This window comes from Pleurodeles waltl, chromosome 3_1 (genome assembly GCF_031143425.1).
Source record: "Pleurodeles waltl isolate 20211129_DDA chromosome 3_1, aPleWal1.hap1.20221129, whole genome shotgun sequence".
In the NCBI taxonomy this organism is placed as follows: Eukaryota; Metazoa; Chordata; class Amphibia; order Caudata; family Salamandridae; genus Pleurodeles; species Pleurodeles waltl.
The window spans coordinates 403,429,705-403,445,193 of NC_090440.1; the positions used below are offsets into that span (position 1 = coordinate 403,429,705).

Genomic DNA, 15,489 nt, shown 5'->3' on the forward strand with positions numbered 1-15,489 from the left:
CCTGCCAAGGTGAAGAAGCCGCACCAACCATCCAGCAAGGGCTCCTCCAAGCCAAAAGGGGACAGTTCCAAGGGACCAGCAGCAACATCACAGGTGGGGAAGGGACACAAGGCGAAGGGCAAGTCAGGACAGGGCACAGAGCCTCCGGCTGAGGGAAAATTGGTGATAATATCCCTTGCCACCGTTTTGTCGTGCTTTCACTTCTTTCTTCTATTTCTTACAAATGTGGCATGCAACTCTTATTCCCATCTTCTACATAAGACGGTGAACCCATCGCTTAGATGGGTGACCCCTCTCCGGCCAGAACATTCCCATCCCTGCAGCTACCCGTTTCCCTCCCACCAAATCATCCCAGCAGACACCCATGTACCTTGGATAGCCATGCTCCTCTGGGAGCATGGCAGGGCGATACAAGAAAATTGTGGCTTTGTCGACTCTCATTCGGGTCCCTCGAAATCTCAGATGGAAGGCTGCAGCTTCTTCAGTCGTCCTGCCCCAGTTGGCGTTGTTCTGGGTCTATTTACCCTGGCGTCTTCCTCTGGTGCTCTCTCCCGCGCTCATCGGCACTCCTAGCTTCTGGGTTAGTCCGGCCTCCTATTTCAGGCCACCATTCATCAGGGTGCTGATCAGCGTCACTCACGATTCTACACCCCTCTACCTCCTGTATCCCTGTAGAGGCTTTAAATGGAGAGGGGTCCCAGGTAGTCTGCAAAATAAAAACAGGTGCATCTCAGGGTACAGAAAGAGAAGGGGGTTGCCAGGGTGAAGCCCGTTATTACTTTCGTCCTCCTCACAGATGATCTGCTGTTTTTCCTTTTGGGGACTGCTCTTGTGTCTCCTAATCCCAGGTAATGGGGGTATTTGCCTTCTTGCTGCTATCTACTGGCCACAATCCCACTTGTCAGCAGTTCTACCTGTGATTGTTCCCTTGACATTTTTACCATAACTGGTCTGTCCTGATTCATGCAGTAGGGGGGCGTCATTGCCATGGTCGTGGAATCTCCTTTGGGATACAGTTGGAGTGACCTGTTCTGGTGCCTTTGAAGGTTGTCCTGTATTTTTTAATATTCAGTGGATATTAGTCAAGCAGGTTCTCTTGTCTGGATCGCTCTCTGGCTCAGTGTTTTTCTCTGTCCTGAGTCATTTTGGGGCTCTCTTTATCCTCTGTCCAGTCATCTTCCCCTCTTTGTTCTGCTCTCCCTTCCAAGAGGAGGCTGAATTAGATGTGGATGCCTTTTCACAGAATATCTTCTCAGTGCACTCCTTTCCTCAGCTCCCTAGTGTCCTGTTGTGAATCCTATGGAGGCTGTTGAGGGTAGTAGGTTTGCCCCAGCTCCCAATACATTGGTACCCCCCTTTTCTGTGTCCCCTGTCTATTGCCTATTGAGTGGTGCTCAGGGTTCCCCCTGTCCTGTATGCTTCCATTGCTTTTCACCATGATTACATCTTTGAACAAGGCCATCTTGCGTCTCTTTTCTTGTTCACAATTACTTGGCTTTGTACAGTGCCTGATATGCTACAAATTACGTCTTTTTTTGGGACTGCATCTTTGCATTGGTCCTAAGGCTCTTCTGGTATATTTCCAGTTGGGCTAAGCTTTTTCTCCTCACCTGTGGGTCTTCCTTTTTGCCTTTTTTGTGGGTATGGAACAGTTTGATTGCTCTAAAGTCCTTCCTTGCTTGTCTCTTTCTGAGCTTCTCCTCCTCCTGTTTTGGCTCCATTCACCCGCCAGCTTTGGTGCTGACTCTCTGGGGGCTCCTCCGCTTCATATCTGGGGTTGTCCTAGAGGTGACCTTCTGGTCCCTTTGTGGCTAGGGGCTTTTCCTTCCAGTGATTATGATGGTGGTGTCAACTTCAGGTTCTGCTGGCATGTTATGACTGTGGCTGTCACCAGGGTCTAATTTGGTTTGTTATTTTAGGTCTAGCTCATCTAGGGTTCAACTTGCCTTTTCTGCCTGGTGTAGATTAACATCAACGTCTCATCTAACCCTGGGTTTTGCTCCACAGTCCAGTTGTGTGACTACAATGAATCAATCTACCAAAGGTTTGAGGACCTCTAGAGCTGGGGTGCTGGGTCCTTCTCTGCTGTTTTCCTGTTCATCCTTCCCGGGCTCCTCCACTCTCACTTCTCTTACCACTGGCTAGAGTGGGTGAGGGTTGTAGGCAATCAACTTTTTATAACCTGTGTGATTTAATCTGTTCAGCTTTCTTACAAGTTCACTTGTGTATTCCTTAATTGATGTTATTCTTTGTGTACGTGTCCTGATATGTGGTGAAAGTTATGGAGTTGGCTTGGGTGCATCTTCATATTGGAACAGACTGGGTTGAGGATGATCTCCTGGAGGTAATGCCATGCCATGTTTAGTTATTGATAATCTCTTCTTCAATTCAATAATTCTTATGTGTGGATTTAAAACTTTAGTCTTTGTAGGAGGAGGAGTGAGCTGGGCTCTTGATTCTGGGAAAACTGGCTGGAGGTGGAACTTCCCATCCTGGAGACTGAGAATTTTGGAATAGTTGAGCTAAGAAATACCTGTCAGGGATATCCCAACACATCATGCAAGAACTGGGTTGAAAATGAATGAATTGTAGTAAATAGATTACTGGTAAGTAATCAAAGCATTTCACTAGAATGTTATGTGGATTTCCTAGTGCTATCAATCATCCACAGGGGTATCCAGGTGCTGGAGCAAGCTTGTAGACATAAAACTGAAGGTGTTAGCCCCAGTGAGTTAGTCAAAGAGCCAAATCTTCATCTTCTTACGGAATTCAAGAATTGAGGAGGAGGCCCTGATGTGTTGAGGAAGGTCATTCTAGGTCTTGGGTGTGATGTAAGAGAATGCTAAACCTCCTGCTCTGCTTTTGCGGGTGTGAGGGGTGAATGTGTGAGCAAGAGAGAGACTGTGTAGGTATGTGGTTGGTTAGTGGAAGTGAAGGCAGTTGTTGAGGTATGTTGGACCAATGTTGTACAGTGCCTTGTATGCATGTGTGATGAGTCTGAATTGGCAGGGTTTTTGTATGGGGAACCAGTTGAGCTCTCTGAGATGTGTCGTGTGATGCGGGTGCATAGTGGAGGTCACGGATGAGTTTTGCAGCTGCGGATATTTGGAGATTCGGGTGTATAGTGTGTTACTATAGTTCAATCTGCTTGTGATGGGGGCTTGCATGATAGTACGCCTGATATTCTGGGGTAGCCATTTGGAACTCTTATGGAGCATGCAGAGAATGTGGAAGCAGGAGGAGCTGACCAAGTTGACCTGTTCTGTCATGTTGAAGTTATCATCCAGGATTATTTCCAGGTTTCTGTCATGGTCGTCTGGGTGGTGGGGGATGGGGTGGTGTGTGTGTGTGTGTGTGTGTGTGTGTGAGTCAGAGCTCTAAAGGCCACCAGGTACATTGATCATGCAGTTGAAGAAGTTGGTTCTGGTGGTGGTGGACTGTCGCTCTGAGAAAGGATGATTTGAGTGTTATTGGCGTAGGGTATGATGGAGATGCCTTGTGACGTCATGATGTTAGCAAGCAGTGTCATGTAGATGTTGAACTGGGTTGGACTGAGTAATGAGCCCTGGAGGATTCTGCAGATCAGATTCTTGGGTTTCAATGTGTAGGATGATAGTCTGAATTGCTGTGCTCTTCCAGTGAGGAAGAAGCTTATCCAGTTGAGGGTTGGTCCTTGGATGTCTCTGTTGTGCAGTCTTCTGATGAGTTTTGGTGGGAGACTGAATTGAAGGCTGTGGAGAGGCTGAGTAAGATAAGGATTGCTTTTTCCCCATGGTCCCTTATTGTGTGAATGTTGTCTATGGTCGCAATAAGTGCTATTTCTGTGCTGTTGTTGCTCTGGAAACCTGATTGGGTGTGGTCCTGTAGATCATATTGTTCGAGGTGGTTGATGAGTTGTTTGTTGATGGCCTTCTCCATCGTTTTGGCTGGGAATGAGAACAGAGAGGTGGGTTTGAAGCTACAGCATTTCACATTTGCTACTATATGCCTTAAACAGAAACTTTTAGAGCTGGGCAACTTTGTAGTAACTTCAACTTTGTGTGTGATGGGTAGAACTGGAAATGTTCAAATTCGGGGGGTTTTCATAAGTGCACTTGTTCATTGTGTTTTCTTGTGGAGTCACGATTCCAGTGAGGCATCTATATACACGAAAAATGATTTGTTCAGTGCTTAGTTTAAGCTGGTAGGTGCTGGTGGAGCCCACTGATGCTTATTTTTGGGGACCAGCACTTATGTGTTCCCATCAGACTTTGACCTAGAGCAATATAGAGAGAAAACACAAAAGTGGGAAAGAAGATGAGAAAGAGAAAGGCAAACAAAGATTTAAAAGAAAGCAGGTTAAAAAAAAACATAAAGGTGAGATAAAAGGCAGGTTCTGCCTGGTGCTAGATGAAAGGGGAAGCAAGTGCAATGAAGACTATGTAGCCCTCCGCATTCACTAGCACCAGCAATACGCTTCTGAACAAAACGTTTTGGCCCCAGCACTTATTTGTTTTTACCAATAATCACTTGTCTCAATCAATTGTCCAAGAGTGTTGTGTGATGTTAAATCCATCACCATAGCTTAGTATCAGCAAGAAACTAGGGGCATTGATTCATATAATATGGTGGAAGAATGCACAGGCAACTACCTCTATGTATATTATCAGTAAAAGCCATTGTCTGATTGCCTTAAAAATGTGCCAGTCAGGTATTGATGATAGATTGTCAAGACATGATTGGGTAATACTGCAACAGTCGTACCCAAAGTGACCTGCTGCTGTCTTGCTGCAATAGAATATTTACTGATTAAGCAAGGTTCACATTATATAGAACACCTAAACAAATATTTTTATGATCTGATGAGTCCCCAAGTGCGTCAAGGAGAATCCATGTACGTTGTATAAATATGGCAACATGAATGGTGAATATACAGTAAAAAATACAGCTGCATGATGTCATAGAAATATAGTCACACAGGCACACTCATAATGCCGCCAAGTGGCGTGAAAAGAAGATAGAGACAAACGATAATCGAGTAGAAAAAAAGAAAACAAGATCAAACACGAGAGTGAACAACAAACAAACAAGTGAATGAAATGCAAACTGTGTACAGCACGACAAAGATGAGTGACTTGAAGAGTTACAAAGCACCCCAGAAACAGTTTACTTTCTTATATATGTCACTACAATTGCCCATGCGATCCAGAAAGTGCTTGCAGCCTGTCAGGTTGCCTTGGGAAAGCACTGAATATAGACGTGGCTCCTCCGCAGTGGCAGAGGAGCGTCGCCCCACTGGCTCAGAGCCAGAAGCTGAAAAATAAAACAATATTTTATTATTGTTTTATTTTTCAGCTGCTGGATGAGCCAGCGTGTGCAAGGAGGGGCGGGGCTAGGCCATTAGTTGGTGGAGGAGGAGTGGAGTGCGCTTAGGTGTGCATGTCAGTTTGGACAGCCGTTTTAGGCCAGGAAAACAGACATGGGCACTTAGGTTTCTCCAACCCACCTGTTTTTGACAGCCGGTTCAATCAATCAATCAATCATAGTATTTATAAAGCGCGCTATGTACCCGTCAGGGTTTCGAGGCGCTGAGGGGGGGGGGGGGGGAGGGGAGCGCTGCTGGTTTATCGGTCGAAGAGCCAGGTCTTGAGGAGCCTTCTGAATGCGAGGAGGTCCTGGGTCTGGCGAAGGGATGTGGGGAGAGAGTTCCAGGTCTTGGCGGCGAGGAAGGAGAAGGATCTGCCGCCGGATGTCTTGCGCTGGATTCGGGGTACGATGGCGAGGGCGAGGTTGGCGGATCGGAGTTGACGTGTTGGGGTGTAGAAGTGAAGTCTGGTGTTGAGGTAGGAGGGTCCGGTGTTGTGAAGTGCCTTGTGAGCGTGGGTCAGGAGTTTGAAGGTGATCCTCTTGTCTACCGGGAGCCAGTGGAGTTCCTTTAGGTGAGGGGAGATGTGACTTCGGCGGGGTATGTTGAGGATCAGTCGGGCGGAGGCATTTTGGATACGTTGGAGGCGTTTGATGTCTTTGGTTGGGATGCCTGTGTAGAGTGCGTTGCCGTAGTCAAGTCTGCTGCTGACGAGGGCCTGGGTCACCGTCTTTCTGGTTTCTGTTGGAATCCACTTGAAAATTCTGCGGAGCATTCGGAGGGTGTTGAAACAGGAGGAGGAGACGGCGCTGACCTGTTTGGACATGGTGAGGGCGGAGTCCAGGATGAAGCCGAGGTTTCTTGCGTGGCTGGCAGGGGTGGGTGGGGGTCCGAGGACGGAGGGCCACCATGAGTCGTTCCAGGCCGAGGGAGTGCGTCCGAGGATGAGGACTTCCGTCTTGTCGGAGTTGAGTTTCAGGCGACTGTTGTTCATCCAATCGGCGATAGATTTTAGTCCCTCGTGGAGGTTTGTTTTGGCGGTGAGCGGGTCTTTGGTCAGGGAGAGGACGAGCTGGGTATCGTCGGCGTAGGAGATGATGCTGAGATGATGTTGGCGGGCCAGTTGAGCGAGGGGGGCCATGTAGACGTTGAACAACGTGGGGCTGAGGGAGGATCCTTGGGGGACGCCGCAGATGAGGTTGGTGGCTTTGGAGCGGAAAGGGGAGGTTGGAGAAACAGCACATACTCCATGTGCCTAGGCGACCGCTAAACCAGCCCGCTCAGGCCAATCCCTGCTCTGCTGTCATGCTTGGTAATAGCATGAGAGCAGCACAGGGATTGCACAGTGAGTCTCTGAAGCTGTCCTATGGACTGCTAGGATTAGGAAGCAGAAAAGCACGAGGCAGCTGGCAGCACCAGGTAAGTATTTTTTTTTTTTAAACGATGAAACCCCCCCTCCCAAACACCTCCGTGCGCTCCTTCCTCACACGTCCTCCCCCTCCCTCCCCCCAACACACACACACTCCACTACTTTTCAATTTTTCAATTGTGTCGGCCGCCCCTGAGTCTCAATGAACAATCTAGAAATTCCTTCGTTATGAGATGGATCGTTGTCTATTTTCCCACTAGATGGCGCTATGCGCTTGTGTGAAAACAAGCCATCAGCGTTTAGATGCTGAATAAAGCACACATTTACCTTTCAAGAAAACCCCGTCCCTTAGCTCACACGACACCAGGACGTAGCTTGGTCATGAAGACGGCGGGGGCTTTTGCGTCAAAGCTTCCGATTTCCCGATAATCACGCAGACCTATAATGTTAAAATATATTCTAAGATAAGCAGGGTGCATGAGAAGCGCTTAAATTGCAGTGGAAAGGGAGAGAATCGAATGTTGATAGGAGTACTAAATGAGAGAAACACAATATTTTGTAAAATAAATTTTTTGTAGGGCTTTCAAAACCGACATGAGAGTGTGTGTGTGTGTTTTTGTCAGAGAATGCATGCACACATCCGAGGTGAAATCCGACAGACACCTCAACATACCCTAGAGCACATATACACAACTATTCATCAGAAAATGCATTAGACTGATTAGAGGGTTGTAACACTCCAACCACCCGACCCCCAAGCTACGCCCCTGTAGGCCACTTCCCCAAAAAAACTGTCACCACCACAGAACCCAACCGCCCTCCACCCACAATGAAGAGAACATTGCCTCATGTGCCCCAAAACCGAAGTGTCACACTGGTGCACAAGGGAAGCACCACGTGACTGCCGAAATACTGTCCGAGCCCCCAAAGATGCCAGCGGTAATCAGAGGCGTTTTAAGGCGTGGGCAATAGCCCAAGGTCCCACATTTAAAGCCCCCCCCCTTATAAATGTTTAGAGTGGTGGTATAGTTTTCACGCATGCCGGTCAGCGATGTGGGTTTCTGATTATGCATATCTAGCTATTAAAGTTACAACTTTTTACTACATTTTATTATAATACTGTGTCATTTCTAGACTGAGGGTTAACCGGCTAGTTAGTTAACTCCACGCAAACTATAAGATAAAAAATACAAAAGTATAAAAGATAAACTTCTGAAAGTTTAACTTATATTTTAATATTATTTGGCATCAGGGCAGGATCAATTATCTGAAATTCATAATAAATTCAAAGTTATTCCAAACAGGGTCCCACCGAAATATGAGTTGTCTGTGGTTCCAAAAATCCTCCATATGGCGAAAGTGGCAATAGGTAAAACAGCAGAGGGCGCGGGGTGACTTAGCCTTCAAGGCGACGGTGCAGTGCGATCTCCTTCCATTAGCTCCCCCGCTCTCTATGTACTTCATCCCTCCACCGTGACCTATCACTGATCACTCCTCACTGCTCCTCTGACCTCTCCGCCTGAACTGACTCTTCCTCTTCCTGGTGTCCAACTTTATCCCCTCTTTGCTATATTGTACTATGGATTTTCTCCGTCAGGTGGCAGTGTTCGTTCACTATTCAAGTTACATAATCCCACCCCCCCACTGCAGTCACTGCGAAATCCATTGGTAACATTTAGAAGTGCCAGCAACCATCATCCGGTGTCCTTTGACATAGGACTATGGGTTAGCTTGTCTCAAAACGTACACAGTTGCTAGGACCTCTTAGTTACTCGCGCAAGCTGCAGAGTCCCCATGTTCAGGTAATAATTTCAGGGCTCTAATTTGCATATACCATGGGGGATTGTACAATATAATCCTGCGTTTAAGAAAGTAATGTTTTCTCTTTAGATACAACATTATCGTGTGAGCAGAGCTTCCCCAGCTTACTACAGGCTCAGCATGTAGAACGTGTGCGTACTTTGCTCGGTATGGTAGTAGGCGTTAGGCCTCTACTGACTGGTTCACTGTTGGAAAATGGCTGTGCATCCTTACGTGCACATTCACGTTTTAATACACTACTTCTGAGTTTCAGATTCTAATGCACGTAGACATCTTTTACTTGCATAAAGTAAACTACATAACTTGGCTACAATGCGGCTTTTTTACATAAGCATGCATTGCTGAGTACTTGTGTTTGTGTCAAAACAAATGATGATTGCCCTTATAAAAACAACTTGGTTAGTCATCCATTTCTTGAGCCTCCGTTGGACACCCCCTATAAACTGCTTAACGTTCAACAGCTGTTCATTTCTAATTGTCCAAAATGTAAACTCTTCTCTTATAGGAGGGAGTAAAGCTATTAGACTCGGTGAACTATATTCAGACTGGGCCCCACCTGGAATTACACTATCAGTGTGGTTTTGAATCCTTGAATCCTACTACTTTTTGGTGCCACTTAGGGAAGTGAAGGTGAAGATGACAAGCAACAGCTATGCTGGCACTAGTCACTAAATGAAATTCCTGGACATATGGGTGAAGTTGACTGGTATGTTAATTCAGGTGTTGATCACACGTCTAGCCGGGGCCTTAGCTACTTCAGCAGGGGCGGCTCCTTCGCTATGGGGCTTGGCCCCACTAGCTGTGCCAGAAGCAGAAGAATTAAACTATAGTTTTCTATGTTTTTTTTTCTGCTTCTGGCACAGCAGTGCAGGGACGGGCGGGGCTGGGCCACGGGAAGTGGGGGGTGGGGGAGGAGAGTGCAATAAGTGCACGTGTGTTTGGTCGGCCGTCTGTGGCCCGCCAAACACACGTGCACTTAGGTTTCTCCGACCCGGCTGCATACACAGCCTTTCTGGAGAAACTGCACAGACCCAAAGGCTAGTGTCTGAGTGACAGTGACTGCCGCTCAGACCAATCCTGACGCCGCTTACATGCTATGTATAGCATGTAAGCGGCGTCAGGGTTGCTGGGGAGCCTGTGATGGTGTCCCAGCAGTGAATGCTGGGACACCAAAAGAGGATCGAGGCGGCAGGTGGTGGCAACAGCGACCGACAGAGGTAAGTTATTTATTTAATTATTTTTTATTTCCCCTCTCCATCCCCGACACCCCCCCTCTCCCTCACCCGTCCCCTTGAGATTTGCGGCAGTCGTCGCTGTTCTTCAGGGTACTGTTAAAACCTGCAGAGGCATAGCTGACTCTACTCTGCACCGTACTTTTAGAATTCCTCGGAAGGCACCAATGAGAACTGAACTGTTTTACTGCTGCTGTTTAGAAACAACTCCTTGACATCCTTTCATTCCTGGAAAGCCTTTCTGAGCAGCAGGGACTGGCAAGAATTGAAACTGAGGTTCTGAATGGGGGTGCAAAGTGGGCCTCAAGAACAATCATTTGCTCACCTACGAGAAGATGACAGAGCTTTGTCCAGGGGCCACCAGACAGAGCCAAATGCTGCTCCCTGCTCTTGTGCTCCTGGAACATTAATGGCCTCACTATAAAATTAAATGATCCCGATTTCCAAGACTATGTGTGATCAAGCTTTATGAACTTTCATGCCCCAGCTGTGAAAGGGGCCAAATAAGGTCACCTCTTGGGTGGCCTGGCACGATACATCTCTATAGCACACATAGCCTCTGCCACAGCTTTGAAAGTCAAATCTCCTGGGCTCAGCGCAATAAAGTTTGTCATCTCGGTCAACAATGCAGAACTTGATGTGGTCCTCATCATTGCTTATGTCCATCCAAAAAGCAAGTCAATGGCTTCCAGGCAACTGGTGCAGGAACTCCTGAGGACCACAAAGGAGGAGGGCACTTCATACTTTGTCATCTCTGGGAATTTTAATCTGAATCTACAGGACTCCTCCTTGAGCAACATCGCAACTGCCCAATCCTCACATTGGGAGACCCCTTTGCAAGTAGGAGTACATTTTGGGCCCAAAATAAACCTGGAACCTGACTGGTGGATGACAGTGAACTCCTCTATTTTAGGGTGTTAATCGCCAAGTTGACAGGAGAAAATCCACCGGTTGCCACACATCACTCTACCAGAATCAGCTCAACAATGGACTATACGTTTGTCATCCTCCCGCTATTTCAATATGTATGTACATATCAAATTAGCGACAGAACTGACAGTGGCCATCTTCAGCAGGAGATCACCATCTAATCTGGTGTATCTGCCTCAAGTCAAAAAAGGGAGTCACTGGACACAACTCATACCATCAATTACAAGCAAATTAAGTCCTCCCTGGCTACTATCAGAGATCTGGTCATGGCTGCAGCTGACATATTACAAAGATCAAGGGCACTGTCCTGTGATGCTGTGTCCATGTGGTCGTGTTTTACAAAAACACTTCGGGCTGCGTTAGCAACTCTGGTTAAGACTAGACCTGTTCACTCAGGCCACTCTAGCAGTAAATTCACAGCACAAGCAGTACAACTTAAGCTGCTCAAAAAGGCAGTTTAAGACAACAGAAAACCCAGATAGAAAAACAGAATTGGGCCATCAAAAGAGCACAGGATGACGATTTCTGAGTCAAATTGCTCTGGACTTAAACTGACACTGCCAGATTCTGGGCTTCCATCACTAAACTACTCTGCCCCCAACGCGGAGGTATTATCTCCCATATCTTGGAGGACACTTGGGCAAAGTTCCTAACAGAACACTTTAACCGTCCAGAGACTGGGAGTGCCTCGCAAGCCACCCAGGAAGCCGCAATTTCAATCCATCATACAGGGCTAAATATGTCCGATGCAGACACAATCAAGCGGCAGATAGCTAGTGGGTGTACGGAGGGTGCCCCAGGCCATAGTGGCATTCCCCCAGCAGTTTTTAAGCAGGATGCCACTTTTTGAGCCAAAACCCTGGTACCATTTTTTTCACAGATCAGGAGTTTGCATGTACTGTCTACCTCATGGAAGGGCTTGATAATATTGCCCATATTTTAGAGCAGCGATAAACCCCAGCCAACAAACTATTGTCGAGTAGCCCTGATTGACAACGAGGCAAAATATTTTGCCAGGACTTTGCTAGAAGAGCTTTCACCATGGGCCTCCAGTAATTCTATAATCCCATTTAATCAGACAGGCTTCTCAAGCATGTCAGGCACTGCAACAAACATCTTGGCAATCTCTCTTCCAATGGACGTAGCAAAAGGCTCCAAAATGCCTTTTCACTTTTGCTTCATTGATTACAAAGCAGCCTTTGACCACGTCGACCGGGGGAAGCTTTGGAGCAAATTGGCAAGCTTGAACATACCACAAGCCCTGCTAGACGTGCAGATCTTGCTCCATAAGGATGCATGGATGCAGGTCACGCTGCGTGCTGGAACGCACCTCTCTAGGAAAATATAAACAACTTACAGCTTGAAGCAGGGGTGCATCCTGGCTCCGACCCTTTTTGATCTCTTTTTGGCTGACCTGACACAGCAGTTGCAATCTTGCATTGCCCACGCAGCGAATTGAGGGGGCACGGCAATCTCAGCTTTCTCTACGCCAATGACGTGATCTTGGTCATCCACACTCAGGTGGGGCTGCAGCAGCTGCTCAACGCTATGAGGAGTTACTCTATGACCAATGGCCTGACCATCAACCTTGGGAAAACCAAGACCATGACGTATAACAACAACAAAAAAAAGCTCTGGCATGGTTCCGGGGAGGTACCCAGATTCAAAATGCAGAAGAGTACAAATATCTAGGGGTCATTATTGATAAATATGACCCTTTCATTGCCCAGAAAGAAGCTATCAATAGACAAGGTTTGGCTTTTTCTGTAACACTCAAAAACCTCAAAAGGAAATTGGCAGAGCCTTCACGGGCACCCCTTCTTGGAGTAGTACAAGCTAAACTTATACTGACGACTTCATACAGGAGCAAACTATTGAGGGGCAGAGACACTAGAGTTTTGGACAACATTATGGTGCGCTCATATAGAAGCATCTTGTCACTTCTGTGTCTTACCTCCCCCGCTGATTCGGCTGGAGTTCGGCCTACTAAACCAGACCATGGCCATGTCGGGATTCTACCTAATATGTTGGAACAGGAAAGCAGAGCCCAACACACTGAATTATCTCCTATGGAAGGAGCTGCAGGATTGGGACCGCTCACCAGCAAGGGCTTTGGGATGTGCCTATTAGCCATCAGGTCTTCAAGAAACTAGTTTGGAAATCATTAAAAATCTGCTTTCTTACCAAAGACAAGGCCTCACTGACGTGCAGAGCCCCCGGATGGATGGTACTGAACAACGACAAGATTCTTGCACCACAAAAATATTTTAACACTGGATACCCATCCTTTGTTAAGAAGCAGTTTCTAAAGGTACCGGTGGGGGTTGTTACTCTCAAAATGGCATCCCCCCCAGCTATGGGAGGGCCTACATGACACTTGCCAATTATGTTGATAATTGCTACACCTGGTCTGCTCTTGCGAAGCCCTGCTAGGCAAAAGGAGACAGCTGTTAGAAGTCCCCTTTAATCAAAGAGGCATACACACATGGAGGCAGGTGGTGCTGGCCTGCTTTGATCCAGGGGACACACAGCTGAATTGCTGTTTTGTTAAATTCTTGGTGAAGGTGGGAAAAAGATGCCTCACAATACACTCAGTTACCTTGCCATGTGTTTGCCAGCAATGAATTAAGCTACAGTAGAATATCTCTCATGAGGATGGCCCTGCCGGATACAGCGGCAAACTAATCAAAAGCAAGGGTTTGCTGTGATTGAGAGGGAAGGTTTGCTTGGCTTTGGTCACTGTGAAAGTGCGAACCTTAGTGGCCTGCCTTCCCTTTTCATGCCCAGGTGGCTTCCTGGGTGCATCCTTTCTGTCTATCCACTTTGCAATTTAACTTAGGAGTCCTTTTGGTCTATTGCTGTCTTACCACTGTAAACAGGTGACAGACAACCCCGGCTGCACCAGTGGGGTTAGCTTTATTGTGTCTAGCTCCCCCATGACAGGTTGCTTACGGCTGGTTGCCCATTTTTAACTTACTGCTTATGGAGCACAAATGTACAGTTGAATTTGTAAGGTTTTTAATATCTGTGGCAGTTTATTTAACTCTTTTTATTGCTTGTTTTACAAATGGGGTCTGTTTCCTTTTGCATGGGGCCTTTAACTAAGACTTATTCATTTGAAGAGGTACTTAGTAGCCATTACAGAAATTGTATTTTGTGTTTCAAGTCACTGCATTTTATTGCAAAGGTTTTAAGTAACTATGCAATTAATAAATACATCTGAATCTGACTCCATTCCTGGAAAGGGCTGGTGCATCCTCCATTATCTTTGTTGATAATTCCAGTGATAGGAAAGGATAACGGACTATCGTGTCTGTAAACGTTTACCTCCACTCTGTGATCTTCTATCAAATTGTAGATGATTTTCTTGTGGATACTGAGCATCCTTCTGAGATGCCACAAGTATCTCTCACCCGCGGCGCTGTCACTGCACCAGTGACTTTCCATTCTCTAAAATTGTGTGAGACTAAGGAATTGAAGTACCGCGGCCCTGAGCCACATCATGCAGTCTGCCCTTCGAGCGTCCTTCCATCAGGCAGCCATTCCGAAGCGCTGAGATAATGCCCTAGCTGCCCTGCAGAAAGAGGCGAGGGGGCCCTGAGACTCCCATATCTCACAGATACTCGCAGCTTAAGTTGAAAAGAGACCATCAACCTTGGGAAAACCTGAAGGATAGGACCCACTCCTGCACCATAGAGGCTGCAGGGCCTGAGTCACGCCCCTGACCCTAACCTGCAGTGCAAGTACCTTTCCCTTGATACTGCTGTTTCTTATACCTGTAACTATACTTTTAAAATACCTTTAAATATTAAAAGGGGTCATTTGCCGTTTTACAATGGCCAAATGTAACAGCGTTGAAACCTCGAAGTTTCTATGTAAATCAGCTTTGTGATGGTGCAGCCTTTTACTAGTAGCTGCTAGAAGCTGCCAGTACAGCTTTTAGGAGTGGTATTCCTCAGTGACCACCAAGAAGGTGTTTCTGTAAGTTCAGTTAATAGTGCTAATATATTCTTCAGGGTTATTGCATCAGTGCTTAGAAAAAGATGTTCTACAAGAACTTAAATGCGATTTTTAACATTACATTTGTTAATTTTAGTCCAGGTTTTGTATTCTCCCAAGTTATTGTTTTGAGCTTCACTTAGCCTACAATATGAGCGCTTTCCCATATTTCTGTGTGGCATTATTCATGGCTTAAGTCCCGCATCTTTAAGATGCTACAGGAAAGAGGCCACAATGATGTCATGTATTTTCCAATAACCTAAAATAGGAATTTGACTGTTATACTTCACGAGCGAGTTATAAACATGTTATTTGTGTCTTCAAAGAAGCAGTCTCCAGTGGCAAGGGTGAAGAAGATGCAGGAGGTATTAGGGTGTTTGCAGAGGTTTACGATACTATTTTACGCTTAATAATCTATTTATTGGTTGCAACTTCAAAAGTTCAAAAGGTGTGAAAGGTGCCACTATGACTAGATTAGTAACCATATGTTCCTTGGTCATCCATACAGCCATTCTTCTTGCCACCTACTTGGTTGACTTAATGAAAAGAGTGTTCATTGCTGGCAACTGTACTGTTTTATATTTATTTTTCAATTGAATATACATATACAGAAAGAAAGACACAGCTTTAGGGTGTACAGCATCTCCACTATTTTCCATTTACAGAGACGCCAACTCTCTATTAAGCTTTGCACAGGTCTATTGATGGAAACTCCCCCAAATATCACCATCCTGTAATAAAGTTCAGTCACTTCTTCATTAACAAATAGGTCGCCCCTTCCATTAAAAGGTGTT

The 15,489-nt window shown here is 46.2% G+C and overlaps 2 long non-coding RNA genes across 2 annotated transcripts in view; one reads left to right on the forward strand and one right to left on the reverse strand.

Annotated features, from left to right (window-relative positions):
* The window catches only part of LOC138283204 (uncharacterized), a 68,905-nt gene extending 60,687 nt beyond the window's left edge, over positions 1-8,218 (reverse strand). The window contains exons 1-2 of the long non-coding RNA XR_011201125.1: positions 8,026-8,218; positions 7,041-7,152 (exon numbers count right to left, since the gene is read on the reverse strand). This is a non-coding gene — a long non-coding RNA (uncharacterized lncRNA). The remainder of the gene's footprint in view (positions 1-7,040; positions 7,153-8,025) is intronic.
* A 1,493-nt stretch (positions 8,219-9,711) lies between these two features.
* Positions 9,712-15,489, forward strand: part of LOC138283205 (uncharacterized) — a 271,858-nt gene continuing 266,080 nt past the window's right edge. Inside the window, exon 1 of the long non-coding RNA XR_011201126.1 lies at positions 9,712-9,751. This is a non-coding gene — a long non-coding RNA (uncharacterized lncRNA). The remainder of the gene's footprint in view (positions 9,752-15,489) is intronic.